This window comes from Hevea brasiliensis, chromosome 4 (genome assembly GCF_030052815.1).
Source record: "Hevea brasiliensis isolate MT/VB/25A 57/8 chromosome 4, ASM3005281v1, whole genome shotgun sequence".
Taxonomy (NCBI): domain Eukaryota; kingdom Viridiplantae; phylum Streptophyta; class Magnoliopsida; order Malpighiales; family Euphorbiaceae; genus Hevea; species Hevea brasiliensis.
In genome coordinates this window covers 107408456-107414340 of record NC_079496.1, presented here as the reverse complement: position 1 = coordinate 107414340, position 5885 = coordinate 107408456, and the positions used below count along the sequence as shown (strand labels likewise).

The window sequence follows — 5885 nt, the reverse complement described above, 5'->3', positions numbered from 1 at the left end:
TGGTGTTGCCAATTAATACACAACTTAGGTCATTACACAAAATTTCACGATCAATGCCATGTTATACACCACGACAAAGCAATCTACAACCTCACTAATCGAAATCAATGAGGGAGGTGGCTAGCTAGCTATATGAGTACTCATTCTATCTCAACCTCAACTGGTAAGCCAGAGAGGGAAGAATATAATCAATCTCAACTCCATAGATGGAGTAAGAACACAATAATATTCTCATGCCAAGTGTGATTTCAAAGTCCAATTCAAAACCAAATCATTCAAATATTTCATACAATTCACAAGTCATATTTCATTCCAAAATTTTCATTTACAAAGTAGGCAACATACTATTTTTCAAATATTTTCAAAGCCATAACAATCAAAATTATTTACAATATTTATTTCAAGAATTGTGAAGTAGAAACAAAGAATTTTAAGTTTGTTGTGCACAAACCTCTTATGTTGCTTTGACTTACTCCACCCTTCCTCCTTCCTTGGAGGGCTCCTTTCCAACTGAAACATATAATTTAAAGTGTTTCAATACCCATCCAATTCATTTCTACTAATCAATTCAACCATTAAATTTTGCATACTTAATTTTACTTATAAGTTCTCCTAAAGGTTGAGTTCTTTGTATTTGATAATATTATGGTTACTATTCACATTCTATTCATGCAAATTTTTGACTTTTTCATAATTAATTGGTATACAATTTCTAGACACATGGTCATACCACATTTTGGGTCACAAATTTATTGTTATTGATTACCAATTATAATTTAAGGCCTATTAGATGAAATTCTAAAATTTCAAATTTGGTCACTTAGGTTTATCAAAGTTGGAAATTACCAATCTACAGTGAAAATTTGGCTAAACTTTATTTATCAAAGTTATTCCTTAATGTGTCTAGTTTAATTCCCTTTTTGAATCACTCTATTTGGAGTTTTGTCACTCAAGTTATGATATTTTTACCATAACTGGCCGGATTGGTCATTTTCAGATTTTCTGGGCAAGTTTTTGGTTTTGGTAGTTTTGGTAACTTAATTTTGGTTAGCAATTTGGCTAGGTTATAGTCAGAAGTTGGGTTTCTGTTCTCCATGAAAGTTGTTCTACTATGTCTAAGCTTTCTAATAGTTTGAAAATCAGGTCATTTTGACCTCTATATACAAAGTTATGACTATTTGAATATGTACTATTTATTTAGTCAATTCTGCCCAGAATTAGGGCACCAATTCCAGATTCAACCTAATTTTAGACCAACTTATGGTCAGTTTTTGGGCACAGTTTCTTCATAAAAATGTAGCATTATGACCCTAATTTCATCTCCAATTAGATTCATACCAATTGGAGCAACACAATTCAACTTATGGCTTGTTAACCTAGTTGGACTCATTAGTCCAGAATTCTACAATTCCATATCCATAACTCAACTCAATTCCAATCATCAATTCACAATTCAAAACATCCTAAATGACCAAAATTGAGCATCATACACATTAATTGGTCAATAATTTTCAAAATTCCCAATTTCTCCCAAAACCCTAATAATAAAGAATCCTAATTTTTTTTAATTATCACCAATCATGCACACTATCTCAATCATGTCTACTACTCCCAACAAGTTCAAATTCATGTTTAATTAGATTGAAACACTTCAAAACCCTAAAATTTCATGGCTGGCCGAAATTTTATCTCTTCCCAATATGCATAATTTTTCAATTTTTAAGTTAATTTCCACTTGCTTACATCATTTTCATAAGTAATAATCAATTTAACTTAGGAGAAAGAGACTTACCTCTATGGTGCTCTTGAATCCTCAATTCCTTCTCCAATTTCTTCAATTTTCTCCCTTCAATTCTTATCTTCTATGGTCAATTAAGGGTTTTCTATGGGTTATTATTAAAGTTTATGGAATGAAATCAAGCTTTGAAAGCTTGGTTTGGCTTAGTAATGGTGGAAATGAGAGAGAACTTTAGAGAGAGAGAGGGTGGCAATACTAGAAGAAGAAGAACAATATTTTCTTTTAATTTTTGTGTTATTTTTATGATATTTATCCCTTAATTTTCATAATTTAAAATTATAATTTTAATTAGGTCATACTTGCATCATTATGATGTCATAAAGCACTTAATTTTTAGAATTTTCTTTTCCTTTTTCTTTTCTTTCATACACCTCTTTATGTTTTTAATTCTTTTTTAAAATTTTAATTTCTTACATTTTAATGGACATTTAGGCCAAGAGTTACCTCTAAGGGTGAATTAATCATATTGCCCATTATCGGTCTGATTAGTTTTTGTAGTAGCACTAAGTTACTTCCTAAACTCTGATTCAATTATTTGAGCTTGTTCTCTATTCTTTTCTGTGATTTTCATAATACCATTAGCTTCGCAATTATCCTTAAGCCTGGGGTTTCATAGGGTTTCACATGAAATTAGGGCAGCAACTGAGCTTGCAGTCACTTTCCAGTTCGGTCACTCATCACCGGGACCTCGGCTCATTTAACTGATTATGCTTTATTTTTCTTATTTCCATTTCACCTTCATATAATTTCTATTAATTTTTATTTATGACTTTTCTAGATGGCATAAATATAGTTCTAAACATCCTGACTTTCTGGACGGACACTAGTCACTGAAATAGTAGAATGTATAGGCTACTTAGTATGGGGGTGTTACAATAACACCACAGTCTTTCAATTTAAAAATACAATATAAAATCTCTTCAACTTTTAAATTTTACTAGTAAAATTCTTCTGACATCCGATCACTAGTTTTCAGATTAAATACGAACATGAACAAATGTAACATGGCGCTTAATTAGCATTCTTTTTTCCTCTATCATGCCACATATAATAAGATTATCCTTCAACTTTATTAGTTATAACACTATTATTATTTAATTTTGTCATTTGTAACATCATTGTCCTTTAATTTTATTATTTGTAACATTATTGCCATTTTTCTTTAATTTTACCAATTGTAATACTGATATCCTTTAATTTTGTCATCTATAATATCATTATCTTTCAACTTTGCCACATATATATGTCATGACCAACCTATGGGCTGAACCGGCACTAGGACCAAGGCAAGCTTAAAGCCCCGGAGGCCCATAGTAAGCCTAACTATTCCTTAACCCAATCTTAAGGCCCATATTGAGCCTAATTTCAAGAAATCAACTGGACAGAGTCCGACTATAACATGGACCATTCAACGGGGAGTTTTTGACTCACCCGACCTGTAAGCATAATATATATAACAATTTGGGGAGCTCAGCTCGCCCTCCACATACTCATAACAATACTAATTCAAATGGGAGCTCAACTTCCTCATTCAACCCAATGATCATCCATGCATATTCATATATCATACTTACAATTCCAGTTAATTCATACATAACAGATCTAAATGAATACATTACTAATAATAATAATACATGCAGAGTTCTAGAATAGAATAAAAGAACAAAATACAATTAAATGCCGATAGTAGATCTACGAAGAAGTGAGCAGGTTAAACTCAATAAAGGACCTCATGTATCTTGGAAAAATAGGTGAACATGAGTGAAGGTTCTACTCAGAGAGTAAAATACCGATTTTAAGTATAATTTTTATAGCTATCTAAAACTAATGCATTCTAAAGAGTGGAATGTAATACCTTTATAGTTTTCATATAAATTACATCGTAAATAACAAAAAGGGTAATTTGGAGCATTCACACACTCATATAATATTCAAATAGTATATATATGGGAACTGATCCCCTATACAGCTCTCTCAATCCAACCTCTGCCCGCGAGTATGTCACGACCCAACCTATGGGCCGGACCGGCACTAGGACCTGGGCCAGCCTAAAGCCCCCGAGGCCCGTAGTAAGCCTTAACTGTTCATTTACCCAATTCTGAGGCCCATTGGGCCCAAATTCAAGAAACCAAACGGACAGAGTCCGGCCATAAAATGGACTTTCCAACGGGGAGTTTTTGACTCACCCGACCTGTAAACACAATAAATACTCAATTGGGGAGCTCAGCTCACCCTCCACATACTCATCAACATAAAATAAATGGGAGCTCAGCTCCCTCATCCAATCCATCAACATGCATAACATATTTAAGTTTACAGGTCCAACATGATAAAAATATTACAGACCAAATTCAAATAAATACTGCTAACACATGCGGAAATTCTAGGAGTAATTAAAATTACACAAACATGGATAAACAACCTGCGAAGGATAAAAGCAGGTTAACCCAGAATAAAATATCCTCCTGTGGCCTGTAAAAATTTTTGAACAGGAGTGAGCGTTCGACTCAGAGAGTAAAATATCAATCTTAACTATAATCTCTATAACTATCTGAAACTAATGCAACCTGTAGAGTGAAATGCAACATTAACATCATATTCACATCATAGCATCAAACAGGTAATTTGGAGCACTCACGCACCCTGTAGCATCAATCATAATATATTGGGAGCTGATCCTGCATGCCTCTCTTAAATCCAACACAGTGCCGTGAAGAACTCAAGCCGGACTTTCGCAATAAACCAAATCGAGGGTCCCAAATGAAGAACTCAAGCCGTGACTACCCTCGAAGGAACGGGTCCAATGAAGAACTCAAGCCGTGACTACCCGTCCTATCCTTAGTCCACACCACATCAATCGCACGCCAACGCACGCACACTTCTCAAAATTACCACAACAAGACTCATGGCACTTTAACAGTTATGAATGCAACATAATTCGTGCATAGAGTTTAACTACATAAATATATTCATATAAGTGATGCATGGGCATCTTGAACATATAATAATATCGAAATTATAATTAAAATTAATATTTTACTCACAGACTTGTGACAAATTCTTGTGGCGGTGGCGGAGGAAGAAGGTCATCGGCTCACTGACAATTACATTACATCTAATTAATACAATCTGACTCAATACAAACAAAGAAAAGACCAAAAACGTCCTAAGTCGTGCCGAAAATCCGTCAGACTCCCCACTATACCTAGGACCTACACAACCTGTAAAAGGGATAAAAACGCACTTCTATATTCACAATCCATATATCAACAGTTCAATCATATCACACAGCCCCTCCTGGGCCCATCAAATCAATTATCCATCACAATACGCAAAATTTCAATTTAGTCCTTATTATTGATCATTTTTGCAAAAACTGCCCAAACAAGCTCTAAAAATTATAAAACTTTGCCCCGCGGTCCTTAGCAATATTACTAAGCTATTGCAAAAAGAATCGTAATTTTCTAAGCTACCACGAATATTTTACGGATTTTTAATCCTATTTAAGCACTAGAAAATTACGAAAAAACAAGGTTCGGGTTTACCTTTGCCGATTCCGACCTCGGGGACGCGCTCGGGACGTCTGACAATGGGGGGGTAGGCAAAATCTCGGCCCAATTCGGAGACTTTTCCGATAACGGGTCTGTCTGGCCGAAATTTCGCAGACCCGGTCAACTGTCGAATTTCCGCGAATTGAGAATACCTACACGAAGCCCATAACACGGGGGTTAGTACATAAATTTTTCAGAATTTTCTAAGCTCATTTAATGCTCGGAAAAACACTGCGAAGTTCCGTGGGACCTACCGAAAAACGTTGTCGGAAAATTTTGAAATTAATATCCCGCGAAGCTCTCGTCGAGTGGAGCGTCTTTGGTAGCCTCGGTTTCTCGTGGGATTCACGGTTTTCGAGAAATCTAGCCCAAAAGTCGAAATGGCGAAAATCTTCCCGAGCAAAAATCGGACAATCCGCTCGATGGATTTGGCGTTCTTGGTGTCTATGGAAAGCTCGCCGAGTAGATGATTTTAGACACAACACACGGTCCAATCTGTGGCCGGATCGGACGGATGTGGACGGAGAAACTAGAGC

The 5885-nt window shown here is 35.3% G+C and overlaps 1 long non-coding RNA gene across 1 annotated transcript; it reads right to left on the bottom strand.

The window, feature by feature from the left end:
* Window positions 1–4005: 4005 nt before the first annotated feature.
* On the bottom strand, window positions 4006–5665 carry LOC131179080 (uncharacterized). Its single transcript, XR_009148077.1, has 3 exons — window positions 5604–5665; window positions 5344–5501; window positions 4006–4270 (listed from the first exon to the last, which is right to left on the bottom strand). It is a non-coding gene; the product is annotated as an uncharacterized LOC131179080 (long non-coding RNA).
* Window positions 5666–5885: the final 220 nt, after the last annotated feature.